We start from the raw sequence: 21,853 nt of genomic DNA, 5'->3' as shown, positions 1-21,853 counted from the left end.
ACAAAGAAAAACAAAGAGAAACATACACAGTAATGTATGTAAAAAGGAGGTACAAATGGCTTGGGGGCAGATGAAATACAGCAAAACAGAACCTGGGTAGTGATAGGGTCCGGACTTCCACGTTCCCAGGAACTTCACCCCCAAGGAAACAAGTGTCCTCCAAATAAAACCAACGCGTTTCGACATACAGTCTTTGTCAAGGTAAGTGTCCATTGTACATAATGTCCATATATACCTTAAACCCTTCATCCATCCCCTTAGGGGGCGGAGAAAGGTAATTAATTCCATTGGAATGTATAAATATCCCTTATATCATAAAATATGAGGTGTAAATATGATGGATCAGTAATATAAATGATACTGTATCCTGCTATATATTTTATTAATAAGAAAACCTTATGATAATTGTAAAAAACGTTAATAATTGATTTGCGTTCCAGCCCATTGGAACGCAAACCAATTCCGGCGGATGTCCGGTATTGACCTTATAAGGTAAAAGAGAAAAGTATATTCCTTGCAGGAAGAGACCTGTGTTCCAAATGGGGAAGGCCCTCATTTCCGTCACGTTCGCGTGACGCACATAGAGGACGTGGATTTAGCGCTCCGTCCCGCGCGGCCCACGCTGATGACGTAGGCGCGCAACGGGGCGGAGTGACGTATGCGCTCTGGGAACCCGGAACCAAATAGTCATATGCGTTCCATACACTTAAACAAAGGGTTTTAGCAGGGGGAACAGAAGTGAATCTTTCCTCAATATGAGTGTGGGAATAATTACATTGGGTTCAGCAGAGAGGGTAATGTACCCTTTTATATGGGCATACCCCACGATGGTGATATTTGTATTTCACAAAAATGTGGAAACGGGAATAACATGGAGAAGTGGGCAAAATATATATATAGCAATACTATGTAAATGTACATATACATGCCCATATAAAAGGGTTCATTACCCTCTCTGCTGAACCCAATGTAATTATTCCCACACTCATATTGATGAAAGATTCACTTCTGTTCCCCCTGCTAAAACCCTTTGTTTAAGTGTATGGAACGCATATGACTATTTGGTTCCGGGTTCCCGGAGCGCACACGTCACTCCGCCCCATAGCGCGCCTACGTCATCAGTGTGGGCCGCGCGGGACGGAGCGTTAAATCCACACCCTCTATGTGCGTCACGCGAACGTGACGGAAATGAGGACCTTCCCCATTTGGAACGCAGGTCTCTTCCTGCAAGGAATATACTTTTCTCTTTTACCTTATAAGGTCAATACCGGACATCCGCCGGAATTGGTTTGCGTTCCAATGGGCTGGAACGCAAATCAATTATTAACGTTTTTTACAATTATCATAAGGTTTTCTTATTAATAAAATATATAGCAGGATACAGTATCATTTATATTACTGATCCATCATATTTACACCTCATATTTTATGATATAAGGGATATTTATACATTTCAATGGAATTAATTACCTTTCTCCGCCCCCTAAGGGGATGGATGAAGGGTTTAAGGTATATATGGACATTATGTACAATGGACACTTACCTTGACAAAGACTGTATGTCGAAACGCGTTGGTTTTATTTGGAGGACACTTGTTTCCTTGGGGGTGAAGTTCCTAGGAACGTGGAAGTCCGGACCCTATCACTACCCAGGTTCTGTTTTGCTGTATTTCATCTGCCCCCCAAGCCATTTGTACCTCCTTTTTACATACATTACTGTGTATGTTTCTCTTTGTTTTTCTTTGTTTTTTTATTAAAATCAGTTTTTAAAAAATACACTTTTTTGAGACACCCCTCACTGAGCCTTCTATCTGGGATTCATAGGGCACTTTTTAAGTAGGAGGGTAATTACCTCCATATATTGTTAAAATTGGATATTGGCCAGGAAACATCACACCATTGGTTCTTTTTCGTTTGTTTTTGGTGGACTTCACTGGGAAAAGCGACAAAGAAAGGACCACTGGTGTAAGACATCCTGCCGGAAAGCAAGTGCCCGCTTGGGACCAATAGTACCCACGAGGGAAAAACATCTTGAAAGATACCTTTATGAGCATCACCCAATCCTTTCTAACGTGAGTTGGGTACGCTTCACTTATAGATACCCCCTACGCTTTCTGTATCTCCTTTACTGGTTAAAAGATACCTTTATATAAGGATCCATATACGTGCCTATGTAAGTTGGGTACGTTAGGAATCCCTCTATTGCCCATATAGTTCTTCATATATTGGTTGAAACCTACTTCACTATTGGTGTTTTTACTGTCTATATTTCCGGGTCTACATGGGAGATCGTATACTGACATGAAGAGGCACCTCCGAATGGATATCCTTTAAACGAAGTCCCGGCCCGAAAAAGATACCTTTATGAGCATCATCCAATCTTTTCTAACGTGAGTTGGGTACACTTCATCTACAGATATTTTCTACGCTCTTTTTCCTCCCACTGGTTAAAAGATACCTTTATATAAGGATCCATATACGTGCCTATGTAAGTTGGGTACGTTAGGAATCCTTCAACTGTCCATATAGTTTCTAGTCATCATTACCAGTCATTTCTCACACATTGGCTGAAACCTATCACACTATTGGCGTTTCTACTGTTTATATTTCCGGGCCTATATAGGAGATCGTATACCGGCATAAGGAGGCTCCATCTAATGGACATTCATTAAACGAAGTCCCGACCGGAAAAAGAAACCTTTATGAGCATTGAACATTCTGCACCCACGTGAGTACGGTGTGTACCCCGTGGAATTTCCTTCGTTGCTCGCAAGAACCATATCTCTCTCTTTTTTGAACATTCATCTTACAGAACTATATAACTTACCAGAACTTTTGTAATATTAATCTGTCATATTTGTGAATACTTTATTCATACCTCATGTATTGAATTGTGTCGGATAGCGCATATAGGTAGTAGTATTTTTTTCTGTTCTTGTTCTATTGGAGATTGTGTGACATCTCCCTCTACATACCCATTGCAGCAATTCAGAGGGCGCGGTAGGATTTTTTTCCATCTTGTTTGCATTTCACATATTTTAGAGTCACTTCAGGATCCTATCCACTGCTGCCCACAATATTCAAACATGTTTGCCCATAGAGATGTTAGGAAAGGAAGGTTTGAGGAAATTTTTTCAGAGAGATGTCATTCTACAGATATTATAGACGAAGATTTAGAGGACATCATGTCTAAACTAGAAAATGCCCTATTAAAAGAGGGCAGGATATGGTGGGAGATTTTATCATTAGAGAGATATATTGCAGAAGATATCATCCCGCGAAGTTTAAGAATAGATAAATTACCCTCTTTCACCAATAAATCCCAAACCTTTGAAAAAGAGTGGCTACGGATTATCGACTCCTGTTCCATCTCCCTTATGAGGCTCATTGTTAGGGAAAGGGGAAAGGAGCTTAAAGATCTAGAAACAGAAATAGAATCCTTGAAGATTACGGTAGAACCCTTTAAAGAATCACAGGACTTTAAAGATATAGAATGAGGAATCATAGAGAAGGTAGCCCTGAATGAAAAAGAACTCATGCAAAAAAAGAAGAAAAAATATACACGGGATTTGATGGACTTTAAGGAAGGGAAACAGCACCTTATTACAAGAAAAGAAAGGAATTTTTTCAAGCCCAAAACCCAGGATTTGGACACTAATCACATCAAATTCCGAGATTTGAGAAGGAGAACCTACCATCCGAGGACTGAAAACTCCTGGAGGAGTCCACCGTGAGGAAACAGATACTAATATGAAACAATTAGAGAACGAAGACTTCCTTATTGGAGAGATTCATGGAAACAAAATCCTGGGAGAAATAGATATATTGAAAGAAATTACTCCCCGGTTCGGAGGAGGGATTCATATCGGAGACAATCACCCAGAATTACTACTCCAGGGAAAAGAAGAAATTACAGACCACAAAACAACAGTAGGACCCCTACCCGAAAATTAGAGAGACCAGTACCGCAGAAAGAACAACAAGAAAATGAGGAAGTTTTTTTAGACCGGGACAGGCCACGACGGGGAAGAAGGTAAAAAGGAAAAATGGACATCACAAACGGGAAATACGGGGATCTAACTCACGGAAAGCTCATCGTAGAATTTACCAAACAAGGAAAAGAAGAGAAAAATGGAATAGAATAATTCTACAAAAAGAAAGCATCGACCCCAAATCCTCAGTGGAGGAGGAACACATGGAGTATATAAAAATCTTCAATCTAAGTCATCATGTACTGACAGACGACGAAGAAAGTGTGCTAAAGAAAGGATTAAAATATGCACCTTCCAACCAGATGGACCGTTTTGGAGCGTATGTAGATCTCCAAAAGTTCATCCGGAAGCTCACATTGAAAAAATTCTTCCACGATCAATCTGCAACCACTGAACTGGAGAATATCACCACCTCTCAATTCAAACCCAAGTCGGTGTTCTATCCAGCACATAAGAAAGGTTGTTTCATTGAAACCTTCGAAAAAATTGTTAAAGATGAAATCGAAAACAGATCGTTCAGAGGTATACAGAAATACAATCTCAATCATAAAGAAAGAGAAGCCTTAAAGGATTTACGGAATAATAAACTTATCGTCATAAAACCGGCAGACAAGGGAGGATCTGTGGTTATACAAAATGTGGAGGATTATAAAGCCGAAATTGAGAGACAACTGAATGATTGTAGGACATATAAAAAACTGTGAGGGAACCCCACAGAGGGAGTGAGAAAGAAACTTACTCATCTACTTGAAAAATTCGAGCGAAAGAAAGTTATTACAGAAAACGAACGGAAATATATGGACATTGTACATCCGTCGATTCCAGTAATGTACACCCTCCCTAAAATTCACAAAGATGGGGAACACCCACCAGGGAGACCCATAATTGCCGGTACGGACTCTATCACTTCCAACTTATCACAATATATCGACCATCTGTTACAGCCACTTGTTCAAAAAACGAAATCTTATCTTAAGGATTCTACCTCAGTAATCCAACAACTAAATATGGTAAAATGGGAGACAGACTTCACTCTAGTAACCGCAGATGTTACCTCATTATATACAGTCATCGATCATAAACACGGTGTGGAGGCAACCTCCTATTTTCTAAACCGAGAAAATTTCAATGAAGATTTAAAAACCTTCATCACTGATGGTATTGAATTAATACTCACGAACAATTACTTCAATTTTGACGATACGTTCTATTTACAACTACACGGGACAGCCATGGGTACCAGGTTTGCCCCCAGTTATGCCAACTTGTTCATGGCCCACTGGGAGGAAAAATCCATCCACGGGGGCCATGACATGGGTGCGAGCCTGGTACTATGGGTCAGATACATTGACGATGTCCTATTCATTTGGAGACGGGACTCCACCTCCCTAGATGATTTCTGCGAACATCTCAATAAAATTTATAAGAATATTAAACTCACCTTTGTCCAGAACCAAGAACAGATCAATTTCCTGGACTTGACCATCTTTGTTAAAGATGGAAAAATGGAGACAAAAACATATGTAAAACCCACCAATTGTAATTCTTTTATACCTTTTTCCAGTAACCACCATCCAAATTGGTTAGCATCGGTCCCAAAAAGTCAGTTTTACAGAGTCAGAAAGAATTGCTCCAGAATGGAAGATTATCTAACCCAAGGATCAAGACTCAAGAGACAATTCCTGAATAAAGGTTATGAAGAGATCAAGGTAGAAGAACCTTTTGAACATTATGAAAAGACCAACAGGGAAGATATGATTATTATGAATACCGACATAGGCATCACAAGCACCAATATGGGAGTGGCAACAAATAAGAAGACAAGATCGGGAAACGAGAAACCTGGAATCACGTTTATTACCAAATTCAACAGTCAGTATAAAGACCTAGAATATATTATAAAGAAACATTGGAACGTGTTGCTACAAGATCCGATTTTGCGAAAATATATCACGGATAAACCGAGATTTGTTTATCGGAGAGCTGATAACATACGATCTAGGGTGGTTACCAGCATGTTAGATACCGAGAAGAAGAAGAATCCTATCAAATCTAAAGGTTTCTATCGATGTGGCTCTTGCCAAATGTGCAGAAATTGCAAGGGAACCAACTCTGCAATCACCAAATATATCTCCACTACTAACCACAAGGAATTTGCCATTAAAGACTTCATTACTTGCGACAGTAAGAATGTGGTCTACTTATTGGAATGCATTTGCAAAAAACAATACGTGGGTCGGACAACACGTAAATTAAAAGAGAGAACAAGTGAACACTTGAGGAACATCAGGAAGGGACTGATCACACATGGGGTGTCAGCCCACTTCAAGAATGAACACGAATGCAACACTGCCCATTTAGTTTCTTTTTGTGGGGTCCACGCCATTCAAAATATCTGGAGAAAAAATGATTCCGAAGAAAGATTAGCACGTAAAGAAATGCAAACCATTTTTAATTTGGGGACTTTGGTCCCCAAAGGTCTGAATTTAGACTTCGAAACCAAATGGTTTCTTTAAAGTGTGCCCAGGTTTTTCCCCCTGAACCCTTTCAGGTTCAGGTCCATCAGAAATTTATAACATTACCGTTAGGCTCCCCACCATCTCCATTTTCATTCCATATCTCTCAGGATCCTCACAGCTCATTTTTATTTTTATTTTTTATTTTTATTATTATTTTTATTATTTTTATTTTCATTTTTATTTTATATTTATTTTTATTTTTAATTTTATTTCATTTTATTTTTATTTTATTTTAATTTATTTTATTTCCTACTTTGTACATTTACATGGTATTGCTATATATATATATTTTGCCCACTTCTCCATGTTATTCCCATTTCCACATTTTTGTGAAATACAAATATCACCATCGTGGGGTATGCCCATATAAAAGGGTACATTACCCTCTCTGCTGAACCCAATGTAATTATTCCCACACTCATATTGAGGAAAGATTCACTTCTGTTCCCCCTGCTAAAACCCTTTGTTTAAGTGTATGGAACGCATATGACTATTTGGTTCCGGGTTCCCAGAGCGCACACGTCACTCCGCCCCGTAGCGCGCCTACGTCATCAGTGTGGGCCGCGCGGGACGGAGCGCTAAATCCACGCCCTCTATGTGCGTCACGCGAACGTGACGGAAATGAGGGCCTTCCCCATTTGGAACGCAGGTCTCTTCCTGCAAGGAATATACTTTTCTCTTTTACCTTATAAGGTCAATACCGGACATCCGCCGGAATTGGTTTGCGTTCCAATGGGCTGGAACGCAAATCAATTATTAACGTTTTTTACAATTATCATAAGGTTTTCTTATTAATAAAATATATAGCAGGATACAGTATCATTTATATTACTGATCCATCATATTTACACCTCATATTTTATGATATAAGGGATATTTATACATTCCAATGGAATTAATTACCTTTCTCCGCCCCCTAAGGGGATGGATGAAGGGTTTAAGGTATATATGGACATTATGTACAATGGACACTTACCTTGACAAAGACTATGTCGAAACGCGTTGGTTTTATTTGGAGGACACTTGTTTCCTTGGGGGTGAAGTTCCTGGGAACGTGGAAGTCCGGACCCTAACACTACCCAGGTTCTGTTTTGCTGTATTTCATCTGCCCCCAAGCCATTTGTACCTCCTTTTTACATACATTACTGTGTATGTTTCTCTTTGTTTTTCTTTGTTTTTTTATTAAAATCAGTTTTTAAAAAATACACTTTTTTGAGACACCCCTCACTGATCCTTCTATCTGGGATTCATAGGGCACTTTTTAAGTAGGAGGGTAATTACCTCCATATATTGTTAAAATTGGATATTGGCCAAGGAACATCACACCATTGGTTCTTTTTCGTTTGTTTTTGGTGGACTTCACTGGGAAAAGCGACAAAGAAAGGACCACTGGTGTAAGACATCCTGCCGCAAAGCAAGTGCCCGCTTGGGACCAATAGTACCCACGAGGGAAAAACATCTTGAAAGATACCTTTATGAGCATCACCCAATCCTTTCTAACGTGAGTTGGGTACGCTTCACTTATAGATACCCCCTACGCTTTCTGTATCTCCTTTACTGGTTAAAAGATACCTTTATATAAGGATCCATATACGTGCCTATGTAAATTGGGTACGTTAGGAATCCCTCTATTGCCCATATAGTTCTTCATATATTGGTTGAAACCTACTACACTATTGATGTTTTTACTGTCTATATTTCCGGGTCTACATGGGAGATCATATACTGACATGAAGAGGCACCTCCGAATGGATATCCTTTAAACGAAGTCCCGGTCCAAAAAAGATACCTTTATGAGCATCATCCAATCTTTTCTAACGTGAGTTGGGTACGCTTCATCTACAGATATTTTCTACGCTCTTTTTCCTCCCGCTGGTTAAAAGATACCTTTATATAAGGATCCATATACGTGCCTATGTAAGTTGGGTACGTTAGGAATCCTTCAACTGTCAATATAGTTTCTTGTCATCATTACCAGTCATTTCTCACACATTGGCTGAAACCTATCACACTATTGGCGTTTCAACTGTTTATATTTCCGGGCCTATATGGGAGATCGTATACCGGCATGAAAAGGCTCCATCTAATGGACATCCATTAAACGAACTCCTTTATGAGCATTGAACATTCTGCACCCACGTGAGTACGGTGTGTACCCCGTGGAATTTCCTTCGTTGCTCGCAAGAACCATATCTCTCTCTTTTTTTGAACATTCATCTTACAGAACTATATAACTTACCAGAACTTTTGTAATATTAATCTGTCATATTTGTGAATACTCTATTCATACCTCATGTATTGAATTGTGTCGGATAGCGCATATAGGTAGTAGTATTTTTTTCTATTTTTTTCTGTTAACCAACCAGCCCCGTTCTAGCCACATAACACCCATACTTTACTCTCTTCACTGGCTGCCTGTAAGATGGCGGATCATCTTCAAGATTGGCTTACTGAGTTTCAAAGCATTAGATGACCAGGGCCCAAGGTACCTGAAGCAGCTTCTGACCCCATACTGCCCCACTCGATCACTGCGATCTGTAGATGAAAGACTTTTAGCAGTACCTAGAATCTCCCATAACTCATCTGGGGGTCAAGATTTTAGTCATGCAGCTCCGACTCTATGGAACTCACTTCCCCGCACAGGGCGAGAGGCCCCAACTATAGAATCCTTCAAAAGTAGACTCAAGACTTTCCTGTTTACTCAAGCATTTCCATAATGTCCCTTTTAGTATCTTCATGCTTCTGTATTTTATGAAAATGTACTTCATTATTTACTGTACTAAATTATGCTATGTACTGTATCTGTTAAGCGCCTTGAGTCCTATTGGAGAAAGAACGCTATATAAATAAAATTATTTATTATTATTATTATTATTATCTTTCTTACATTCATTCTGGTGTTTTGGGGAGTAAGTGTTAATTAACCCATTCATTGCCAAAAAACAATTGCCGAAAATAATAATAATAATAATAATAAATATATATATATATATATATATATATATATATGTATGACGAAATGGCGGCACTCCCAGACTTTCTTTCAATGAAAATAGTGTCTTTATTTCAACGTTTCGGGATCCTGTCCTGTCGTCAGGAAAACAAGTGTACTGTACAGACATACAAATAAATACCCCCCTGTGCAATCCCCGGGATTACCTGAATCCATTCCACTGAGCTTCTGCTTCCCGCATCCGTCCCGGTGCTCGTGTTGCTGGAACGCGGCTTTGATGCGCCGGTGACGTCATTGGGCCGCGTCCTCCAGCGGAAGTCGCTGTACTGTGTGCCGTTACCGCTCTCCTCCGTACTGAAATACAAATGTATAAAAATACCAATGAACCATACTAGATTAAAAACAAGTACAATCCCAGTGTTATGAATAGACAATGCTTCATCTATTCTTGAATTCAATAATTATCTACACAGCAGTCTTCGTATTTGTATATCTCATAAATCAATATTTGCAGTACTTTCCCCATTCTAAAGACTAATCTATCATTATAGATGGAATAATTGCTGCTAAATTATAGCATATCTCACATAATTCAGACTTTTCTTAAAAACTAAACTAATAGTTAAGGCAAAAAAAAACCTAGACTACTGAAAAGATTATAGTAATCCACAAGTCACCCAATATCTGAGAGTATATCTAAGATTTTTAGATGACTTGTTAATAATATGGTTAGGCCCCAGTTAACTACTACTACAGCTAATAGATGACCACAATGCCACACAACATCCAGTACAATTAACCTATGAGGTTAGTAGTTAAAAATCCATTTCTTGGATGTTAACATCCAGCTTTCAGATCAAGGTTTAGAGACGTCTATTTATGTAAAGGAGACCGATAGGAATTCCATTTTACGTCATAACAATCATCACCCCTGCCATCTATAAAAGGATTACCCTACTCTCAAATGCTGAGAGTGAGGAGAATCACTAGTGACCCTGATCAGACATCCACCGATTTAGCCAGAATGGTGGATAAATTCGAGGAAAGAGGATACAATAGAACAAATCTTGAACAGATTAAAGAAAAAGTCCTGAAAGTATCGAGAGAGGAAAACCTTAACCAAAAATAACACCAGGTCTGTCAGATAAAATAATTCCCTGGGTCAACAGATATACTGATTATAGTGAGACAACACAGAAGCTAGCTAAAAGATATTGGCCCTCATTCCGAGTTGTTCGCTCGCTAGCTGCTTTTAGCAGCCGTGCAAACGCTAAGCCGCCTCCCTCTGGGAGTGTATCTTAGCTAAGCAGAAGTGCGAACGAAAGGATCGCAGCGCGGCTACAAAAAAAAGATTGTGTCGTTTCTGAGCAGCTCCAGACTTACTCCTACCTTGCGATCACTTCAGACTATTTAGTTCCTGTTTTGACATCACGAACACGCCCTGCATTCAGCCAGCCACACATGCGTTTGCCCCGGCATGCCTGCGATTTTATCTGACACGCCTGCGTTTTTCCACACACTCCCCGAAAACGGTCAGTTACCTCCCAGAAATGCCCACTTCATGTCAATCACTCTGCGGCGAGCAGTGCGACTGAAAAGCGTCGCTAGACCTTGTGTGAAACTACTTCAGCTGTTGTGAAAGTACGACGCACGTGCGCATTGCGCCGTATACGCATGCGCAGAAGTGCAGTTTTTTGCCTGATCGCTGCACAGCGACTGAAAACAGCTAGCGAACAACTCGGAATGACCAACATTGGCCATTGATTAACACAGAAAAGGATCTCCCATTATTACGGGATTGTAAATTAATGGCAAGCTATACAAGGGGGACAAATCTGGCTGATAGCCTGATAAAAAGAGATACGACTAAGGAGGTAATTCCAAGTTGATCGCAGCAGGAATTTAGTTAGCAATTGGGCAAAACCATGTGCACTGCAGGGGAGGCAGATTTAACATGTGCATAGAGAGTTAGATTTGGGTGGGGTGTGTTCAATCTACAATCTAATTTGCAGTGTAAAAATAAAGCAGCCAGTATTTACCCTGCACAGAAATAAAATAACCCACCCAAATCTAACTCTCTCTGCACATGTTAAATCTGCCTCCCCTGCAGTGCACATGGTTTTGCCCAATTGCTAACTAAATTCCTGCTGCGATCAACTTGGAATTACCCCCTAAATTACATCAGGTAAAAGCAGAACATTTTCTTACACACAAACCAGGGTGTTATAGGTGCCTTGGCTGTGTCACCTGTCGATCCATGATCACTGGCAATACCTTCACCCACCCCTATTCGGGGAAGAAATATACCATTAACCACCCTCTAACTTTTACGACTAAATTTGTGGTCTATATTCTGTCTTGCCCATGTGGACTTATCTACGTGGGCAAGACAGAATGCCAATTTAAGGAGCGCATGGCACTTCACAGATTTGCTGTTAGAACTGCACTAAAGACGGGTCACAGCGACCAACCAATGGCACGCCACTGCCTCCAGGCAAAACATAGCATTGCTAGTATTAGGTCCAAGATAATATATCATATACCCTATGATGTACGAGGGGGTAATAGGGGCCAAAAACTGTTACGCCTGGAGAGTAGGTGGATATTCCAGTCAGAGCCGTAACTAGGGGTGTGCTGGCGGTGCCTGGCACACAGCGCATGTGCACTGAGGGCGCAGGACCGCCGGCACACACCTGCAGGAGGTCCATGCTGCTTGGTGTGTCAGATGAACTTTCAGCAACTGCAGCGCCCGTCAGCGAACGCCTGTATTTCCGCTCCTGTACAGCACCTCCCCTGCCAGGCCGCCTATCCTCGATTGCTGTAATCGTTTTTTTCCCTCAAAGGGGGCATGCTCACGGGTCCGTGATTAGGCCACGCCCCCGACTTTGTCTGTGGTTTTTAGATACTGACTGTCTTAGCGTCCCTGTCCTCTGCTCTTCTGTCGGAGGTAACAGTGGGAACAGGGGAGGGTGGGGATAGTGAGTGACTGCGTGTATGGATTTGAGGTACAGACTGTGTGTGTGTATGAGACAGGTTTACTGTGGGGGGGGGGAGACAGGCTGTGTGTCTGTGTAGGGGACAGGCTGTGTGTGGGGGGGAGGGGGACAGGCTATATGTGTCTGTGTGTTGGGGGCAAGGTGTGTGTGTGTGTGTGTGTGTGTGTGTGTGTGTGTGTGTGTGTGTGTGTGTGTGGGGGGGGTCACAAGGTCGTTGGCTAGAAAGTTTGCAGATGGTAATCTGGAGTAGTATATGTGCTTTGCTCACTCTAAAAGGTAAGGGCCCTAAACATATGGCAATGTGCCGCCGAGGTACCCAACGCCTGTTACGGAAAGGGAAAAGGGGACACCATCTGCCGTAATGTGTAAAAAAGGGGACACTGTCTGCCGTAATGTGTAAAAAAGGGGACGCTGTCTGCCATAATATGTAAAAAGGGGACGCTGTCTGCCATAATGTGTAAAAAAAGGGGACGCTGTCTACCCTAATGTGTAATAAAAGGTGACGCTGTCTGCCATAATGTGTAAAAAAAGGGGACGCTGTCTGCCGTAATGTGTAAAAAAGGGGGATGCTGTCTGCCGTAATGTGTAAAAAAGAGGACGATGTCTGCCGTAATGTGTAATAAGGGGATGCTGTCTGCCGTAATGTGTAAAAAGGGGACGCTGTCTGCCGTAATGTGTAATAAGGGGACTGTCTGCCGTAATGTGTAAAAAGGGGCTCTACCTGGTGTAGTGGCGCGCGCTACTGTGTGGCGTAATTTGAATAATGGAGACTACTGTGCACCGTAATATGAATTGGTATTATTTTGTGGCCACACCCCTTCCCCATGTAGCCATGCCCCTATATTTTGGGCGCGCGCCTATGGCGCACACAGCCCCTATATTACATGAGGGGGTGGGGGCGCCGATGCCGATTCTTGCACACAGCGCTAAAATGTCTAGTTACAACACTGATTCCAGTTAGATGCATTGGTTCCTAAAGGCCTTAATGAAAAATTAGGACTGCAATGATTCCTTTGAATCTTTTCAGTAGTCTAAGTATTTTTTTGCCTTAACTATTAGTTTAGTGTTTAGGAATAGTCTAAATTATGTGATATATGCTATAATTTAGCAGCAATTATTCCATCTATAATGATAGATTAGTCTTTAGAATGGGGAAAGTACTGCAAATATTGATTTATGAGATATACAAATACGAAGACTGCTGTGTAGATAATTATTGAATTCAAGAATAGATGAAGCATTGTCTATTCATAACACTGGGATTGTACTTGTTTTTAATCTAGTATGGTTCATTGGTATTTTTATACATTTGTATTTCAGTACGGAGGAGAGCGGTTACGGCACACAGTACAGCGACTTCCGCTGGAGGACGCGGCCCAATGACATCACCGGCGCATCAAAGCCGCGTTCCAGCAGCACGAGCACCAGGACGGACGCACAGTGGAATCGTTTCAGGTAATCCCGGGGATTGCACAGGGGGGTATTTATTTGTATGTCTGCACAGTACACTTGTTTTCCTGACGACGGGACAGGATCCCGAAACGTTGAAATAAAAATACTATTTCCATTGAAAGAAAGTCTGGGAGTGCCGCCATTTCGTCCTATGTATCAGAGATTTCCTCATGGAAGGCACCCCAAGCAAGTAAATACGGCCTCTTTTCAGCGAGTGCCGGGTGATCTGGATGGCATATATATATCTATATATATATATATATATATATATATATATAAAAACAAGAATCAGGAGAATGCGCCCATAGTGCAGATAAATTTATTTCAAACACAGAATAAATGCAGAACATTCCATGGATTATAAAAGACTCGTACCCTAAATGACCCACTCTTTGGGCCAGTTTAAGCACATTGAACACTCCACCAGGCAATACACCAAACCTGCTGCAGTCAGAGACCGGACCATGCACCGCACCGGTGAAAGCCGAACCCGTCAGGTCACTCGCAATGAAGCAGCCGGGATGTGTGAGCCGGGTGAGAGAAGATGCACGTCTGGCAAGCCCCGCCTCCAATTATTTTGGTATATGTCAGATGTGAATATTTTTAGAAACATTTTTTATTCTTTTTTATTGGCTCCTGTGATCATAATAAAGGGACCCCTTGATGAAGTCTATCATAGACGAAACGCGTTGGGCTAACCCTTGATGACCTCTATCCAAGATAAGATATACACATATCTTTTATCTATATCTATGTGCTTTTATTCTAATACTTTGTATATCTTGAATTTATTTATTTATTGTTTTTGTGTTCCTATGAAACCAATTATTTTGGTATATGTCAGATGTGAATATTTTTAGAAACATTTTTTATTCTTTTTTATTGGCTCCTGTGATCATAATAAATTGTATATATATTCTTTATACACTGGGTACTATTCTTTTAAATAGCTGTATAAACACCGTTGGTCGCTTAGAACCCCTCAACATTTTTATATATATATATATATATATATATATATATATATATATATGTCCACATACATCTTTGCTATATCCCGCCATGTATGGCCTGGTTTTGCATACCATAGACTCAGAGATTTAGCCATGTCTTGTGATTTCTCTTAATTTGCTTGTTTAATATGTTACTTTATACATATTCTATTATGGCAAACAAAAATTTTAAAATTCATCCACTCTCTCGTGAAAAACTGCTTAGCCGTGTTTTGCATGTTGTGCCAAATTTGTAAAAAAGCAAAGATGTTAGTAGACACATCTGTATACACAGTATCTCAGAGATGCCATATAAACAGTGATAACCAGTATATATGCACAATAATATATGATTTCATTCCTTTCAAATCAAGGGGGTAACATTGGCGTATCTAAATATATTTTGGGGTAAAAGGTAAAAAAGTTCCCTGACCCCTGGATTAGGCCATGCACTCTGCTTTACAGAGGCCCAGAAAATTTATTAACATAAGAAAAAATATTTCAAACAATAATCGGTGACCTAGACACACGTATGTATTCATTTCGCAAATCAGACACTTGACTATATTTGGGGAAGACAGGGAGGAGGACGAGACATCCTCTATATGCACTCGGCGGTCACGGGACCAATGGTTGGGTGTGGGACAACATTCAACCTATAGAGTATGCTGGGACAGTGCTATGGTCTATGATGTCTGATTTGAATGAACAGTTCACACATACATGTACCTACGTCTTTGTATACTGATGTTCGGATTCGATTGAGGTTCTGCTGGGTAGAGGTAGAAAACACAAACAAATCGTGAAAGAGACATATAAAATTTTCATGATTTACATTCCTATCATTCCCTGAACATTGTTTCCATTTCTGGAACGTATGCTAGGTCTGTTTCATCATTGAACAAGGGTTATAAGTAGTGTCCTTCCTAGATAACATAAACCTTCGGAGTTCGTGGAGAGCCACTCATAAACCTATCTTCCACATATATTAATGAGCTCTTTATGTGCTATGTGTGAATAGCCATTGTCTGATTGTTCCTGATTACCTCCCAATTTCCTGAAATTGGTGAGATTTAAACATACCAAGGATTTATCTTTGGTACTGGTGGATCTTAAGACTAGGGGGTCTAGTTATATTATATTCCTTGTCCACCGGTCCCCTCCCCCTTCCATGTAATTCAAGTACCTCAGCTAACTCTAAAAAAAAATATGGCACTAATCCTGCATCATTTCATTTTAGAGGTATTTGTGAGCACATCCAACATTCCGTTTGGTTTAAGACCTTACACACTAGTTAGTGGTAATCACTCAAGGGATGTCTGTCAAATGCTGCCTTATTGCTAGACTAACATCTCTGGATGCACTCATCTTCAATTATGGGGTCACAATAACTACAAAATACAGTATTCCTCAGACAATAGCCTATCACGTTACCTCCGCACTCCGTAACTACTAGACCTTTGATTTTCTCTGGCTTTAACAAACTGATAGGCTGATCCTGGGATCCTATAAAGAAATCACTCCTTCCTCCAGAACCAGTTCCAGTCCCACACTCGACTCCTCATAAAAAAACTCGCAAAAATAGAATGTCCTGAAAAAAAAATGTTTGTCAGCGGGGGAAAAAAAAAAAAAAAGAACAAAACAAATCTTGTCCATAGCAAATCAATTACAACGACTGGTCTTTCTGTAATCCTTTAGTATGCTCAGGCAGTGTTCAACAGTGCCGCCTCTCAGTCTTCACGGAACAGACTCTCCGGTGATACTTCTGCAATCTCACTCCATTTACGAGTTCTTTCCGTACTACCGACTTTCCTGCAATGGGAATCGTGGACCCAAGTCTCTCTCTCGGCTACTTTCACTGGGATAGTGCTGTCAACAAAACTTGGTATGGTCCTTCCCACCTGTCTATTAGGCAACCTGGGCGTAAGAACAATCACACAGTCTCTTGGTTCATAATCAAGACAGTTAGTATTTGGCATACCAGGAATCAACAGTTTCAAGTTCTTTTGTCAAGTTCTCAAATGCTGGCTCATCTCGATAAGGTACTGTACTATCACCTCATTGGTGTATTTCTGATCATTGCGCGGATCAATCATGACATGAGGTTGTCTTCCCAAAAAAAAACCAAAACCAAAATTTCGAAGAGGGTGATTCGCTAAGTGAAGATCTGGGAGTGGTTCCGATGATACCTAATACTAGTGGCAGTGTTTGTGACCACAATAGTCCAGTATCACTTTGCTCCTACTTCTAGGGGTACCATATCTGCACACAAATGTCTGCACAATTTTCTTTGCGGTAAACACAGCAGCATCCGTGGCGGCAGGAAATGCCTCTACCCAGTTTGAGAAAACATCAGTGCACACCAATACATAACAATAATTCCTAAAGGGTGTTAACTGTACGAAGTCGATTTGTATTACCTGAAAAGGTCCATCTGCAGGAGGGATATGGGATGGCTCTGTTAGTACTACCTTACCAAATGTTCTTCCTCATGCAAGTAAGACAGGTCATTGCTTTCCTGCTTGCCTGAGAAGAGAACCCTGGTACACGCCAGTAAGCTCTTACCAATTTGCACATACCTTTCTTACCCTAGGAGAGTCAGACCATATGCCGCCTCTGCTAGGCTTGGGAGATACGTCCTGGGGGCCACTGGCTTACCTTGTCCATCTCTCCAGAGTCCTGGGGACTCCTAACCATACCCCTTCGACTTCCAGACCTCCTTTTCCTGTAGGGAACACAAATTTGTATCTTAATTTAACTGTTGTGTGTTTGCAATGTACCATGAGCATAACGCAGAAAAAAAAAACATCTCTAGAGGAAAGAAAGAAGAAGAAAATATCAGGTCTGCGTTCACCAATGGGCTGTCACTTATGTCTGGTCTCGTAGCAAAGGTCTGATTCAGATATTCCATACCATCATGCATATCAGTGTCTATACAAAATTTCCCTTCACCAGTATTCTCATCCTCCACCGTTTGTGCATGACAAGGCACACTGCAGTAATATACTGGTGCCATTGTGCTGATGAGACATACCTGGTTCGGGCAGAACTTTGGAAGACCATTGCGACATGTTGTGTATGAACTGTCAAATCATGTACCAGTACTACATCTCAGGTATTTGACCCTTGTCCTACACAACTGTAGTTTATCCCTTGATACCCGGTGTCCTGTTTGGAAGAGACGAAACAGAAACTGCTTTGTATCTGCCAGGGACGACTCAAATGAATCAGAGCACAAGAACAAGTCATCAACATATTGTATCAGCACCGACCCACTCTCAAGCTGAAAGGACTGTAAAACAGTCATGCAGGGCTTGGGAGACAATACTCAGGCTGTCATTCGAAATCTTGGGAGAATTGGGTTCATGTATTGTACCACCCTGTGTGAACGCAAAAGATGAAGAGGAAACTGTGGAGAAACAGAATAGAGGTTGGTGACAGATAAGTTTGTAGAGGTGGAGAGGATTTTTTATTAAAATGACAACTGGATTGGGTACTACGGGTAATTGATTAACTACTTGGTCTACCCCCCCCCCCCCCTTAAAGCTTGTGCATGCTGTGTCACTACTGGGATTACCTCAGCCATCAATCCAGTGTCCTGTCCATCCTAAATTCAAAGGGAACCCGGGTCTGTGAGATAATTTCCTCTACCTGTGATGGACATTAAATCTAGAACAGTGGAATGCAACATTAGTCTTTGAGGGTCTCTAACATACCTTGTACTTCCTGAGCGGGAGTACAATATATGTATTTCACATTTAACAAAATCTCTGTTGATTAAGTTAGTCAGGGGCCACTGCTACTAAGAAAAAAAGGAAAGGAAAGGAAAATAGCATCATAGAGGCCCAATCATAACTTCGGAAGGTTTTGTCAAAGGGTAATGTTACACTTCTCTTGTTCCTCCCATTTGCTGAATTAGTGTTTACCAGTGATCTTATCCAGACGGAGAATTTTCTATTACTGCAAAAGAAAAGAAAAAATCAACAAGCTTCTAGGTCATGTGAAGTATTCATTCAGTCCTTCTCATCCTGTATTAAGGGTCTGTACATGGTCCAACAAACATTTCCGAGCTCATCTTGACTAGGGGCATTACTAGAAATGAATACTTCTTATATGATAACTAAAAGAAATACCCGGGGGTTACCCTATCTCTGTCCGCTTTCCTACTGGCAAATACTAATGTGCAGACAGGATTTTCTCCATTTCTGACGTTACTTTCTTGATTTTTTTATTTTATTTTTGGGTTTTACTATATATGTACTCGAATGACTCCATACTTACCAGTTCCATTGGTCTCAGACACTTCCCCTGCAGGATACTGCTCCTCTTTTACCGGTTGGATACTCCTCTGAGTGCATGAGAAATAGCTGAAACCAGTCAGGTCGCCTTCTCCTCCTAAATAAAACTTTGCCACTCATTAGTACATATGTAGGTTACATCCATATTTTTCATATTTTTATTTTTATTATTTTCTATAGTTTGTATGCTGGCCGTAACTGCTTTCACATCTACATATGGCGGTGTACTTGCTTTCTCTTTTTTTACTTATTTATTGTTGCTACAAGTTCAAACAATTCTTATATTTACGTTCTTGTCTTATATGACTTTGGTTAGACATACTACCTGCAATACCTCAGGATCAAACTCACCAACCCTAGGAATGATGCCCTATACCCCGCAGTCATACATACCCATTCATCACCAAAAAGCCTCCATGTGTGGACCATATTTTCCCACATAATAAACTTGTGGACCCTTTGGGCCGCAGCTCCCCAGCCTGAACCCTGGCTGCCGAACATCTCTCACTTGTGCACTTGGCTCCCATTGTGGGCCTTTTATCACAAACACCAAATACACAATGCAAGCAGATGGTGAAAGTCAACCTAGTGCTTTCACTCGCTCCTGCCCATGCTGGCCTGTACGCCGACCCACTCCACCAGTGGAAAACTCAGTGTACCCAACGTCGGACTCCTATCAGACCCTACAGCACTGTAATTTATTTCGGTGGAGGTACTGTTGGAATATTTTCCTGAGAGAGAAACAGCGAAAACTTCCTTTTCGGTATCTTTCCACTGGAATTTTTGTAGGGTGAAAAACAGAATACTTCAATTACTATTGATCACCCTTTCCAATGGACTTCCACCAGGGAGATTTCCTGACGAAATCAGCGAAAAACCCCTTGTTTACCCAATCACGTCTGCGTATGCTTTCCACAGCGCATATGACACACCTGCGCGAAACAACGCAAATAGTATCACGTTGCGCTGCGTATAACACACGGACGTGTGGTCCAATCACACAGCGTATAGATACTTGGTATCTATCCGCCCTACGATTACTGTCACGCTACACCTAGTTCACCTGGAACACCTAGTCCACTTGGAACACCTAGTCCACTTTGAACACCTAGTTCTTAATACATAAGGTTGCGAACCCTACGCCACTGAGCCTCTGCTAACTCAAGTGTTTCCACGAGATCCCGATTTCCCGGGGTTCAATACATCCACTCCTACTTTCAGCTCACACAAATACACAGTGTTTTTCTGTACAGAAAAATATCATTCCCTTTGATTGATGGTTTTACCCCAGAGGTATTACAGTTACAAAATATTAAGGTAATCTGCTTTTGAAATCGGATAGTTATGTGCTATAGTATTAACTGTATACTATCCCGCCTTAAATTTAAACTGCTATTGTGTGGTTATACCTTGCGCTCGCAACTCTACGCAACCTTGCGTAAACACACGACCGTGCGTGTTTTTATGCCACGTGCGCAACCCTGGGCCACGTGTGCGTTCCTGTACGCTTTCCTCACGTACCGTACCACGTGTACAAATGTAAACCACACTATCTCGATAAATGTGAGCAATAAAACTACTATTGCTCACTAAAACAACACACAATTGTTCCTTACATTCGCCGGAAGTCACCCACAAAGATGATCCCCTTTTGAATGTATACCTAAATGCTTAGGCTGGAACTGCGTTTCAAGTTTTTATAACTACTCCCTTAACACACTAATTCAAATATATATAGCAAATAAATGTATCGGATTTCACACAGATCTATAATGACTGCAATAATCTATAATTTAAATGCTATGATTCAGATTGGATAGATATCTTGCAGAACATACACTGATATAAATATAATATTATATATGTATATATATATATATATATATATATATATACACACACACACACACACACACACACACACTATATACTGCACTTCTATGAAACACCTCACCCCTTCACTGCCTCTAATTTGCATATCAATAGAGGTTCATATGCCTGTTCAAGAGGGTAGTGGGACAGGATAATTAACATTTCAATGGCTATCCTACCCTAGCAAACAGAGTTAACTAAATCCTGGAGGAAAAAGGAAAAAAAAATATTTTTTTTTATCTGTAATTCCCTTACATCAAGTATTCATTTATCTCACCATTAACTCTCAGTAGGCCAAATTGAAACTATTTGTAATTGACTATGGCATGGGTTAAATAAATTAATTGGTAACTTATAAATGGTGTTGGATTTGTACACATATGTTGTTTCTTTTTGACAAAGGAAACTGATTGTTTTAACCAGACTGAAAGTCAGCTGTTTAGCTAAATTGGATAAAGTGACCTTCCTAAAATGGCCACTGCTCCTCCCCCTTTCACATCCATGTGGCTTGAACAAGATGGTGGACAGGCCATGTGGCTAGCCCAAAATGGAGGAAAGACCATGCGGCTCTTTTGTCACAAAGAAATCACACTCTATACAAGCACCAAAAGTTACTTTAGGCCTGGGTTTATAAGTATACAAATTTGCCTCAGCATGCTAACACAGCTGTATTATGGCTATGCACCAACTTTTAAATTTACTTAACAGATAAACAATCCAATCTGAATCAAACACAATATGACTTATTTGAACTTTGTTTTGCAACAATAAAAATACGCT

General features: G+C 40.7%; 1 long non-coding RNA gene across 1 annotated transcript in view; it reads right to left on the bottom strand.

Moving 5' to 3' along the window:
• LOC135058801 (uncharacterized) overlaps positions 1 to 21,853 on the bottom strand; it is a 254,879-nt gene that overhangs the window by 125,614 nt on the left and 107,412 nt on the right. Inside the window, exon 3 of the long non-coding RNA XR_010245235.1 lies at positions 9,670 to 9,817. This is a non-coding gene — a long non-coding RNA (uncharacterized LOC135058801). The remainder of the gene's footprint in view (positions 1 to 9,669; positions 9,818 to 21,853) is intronic.

This window comes from Pseudophryne corroboree, chromosome 1 (genome assembly GCF_028390025.1).
Source record: "Pseudophryne corroboree isolate aPseCor3 chromosome 1, aPseCor3.hap2, whole genome shotgun sequence".
NCBI lineage: Eukaryota > Metazoa > Chordata > Amphibia > Anura > Myobatrachidae > Pseudophryne > Pseudophryne corroboree.
Note: the sequence above shows the minus strand (reverse complement) of the source record. Positions and strands in the feature narration are given on the sequence as shown.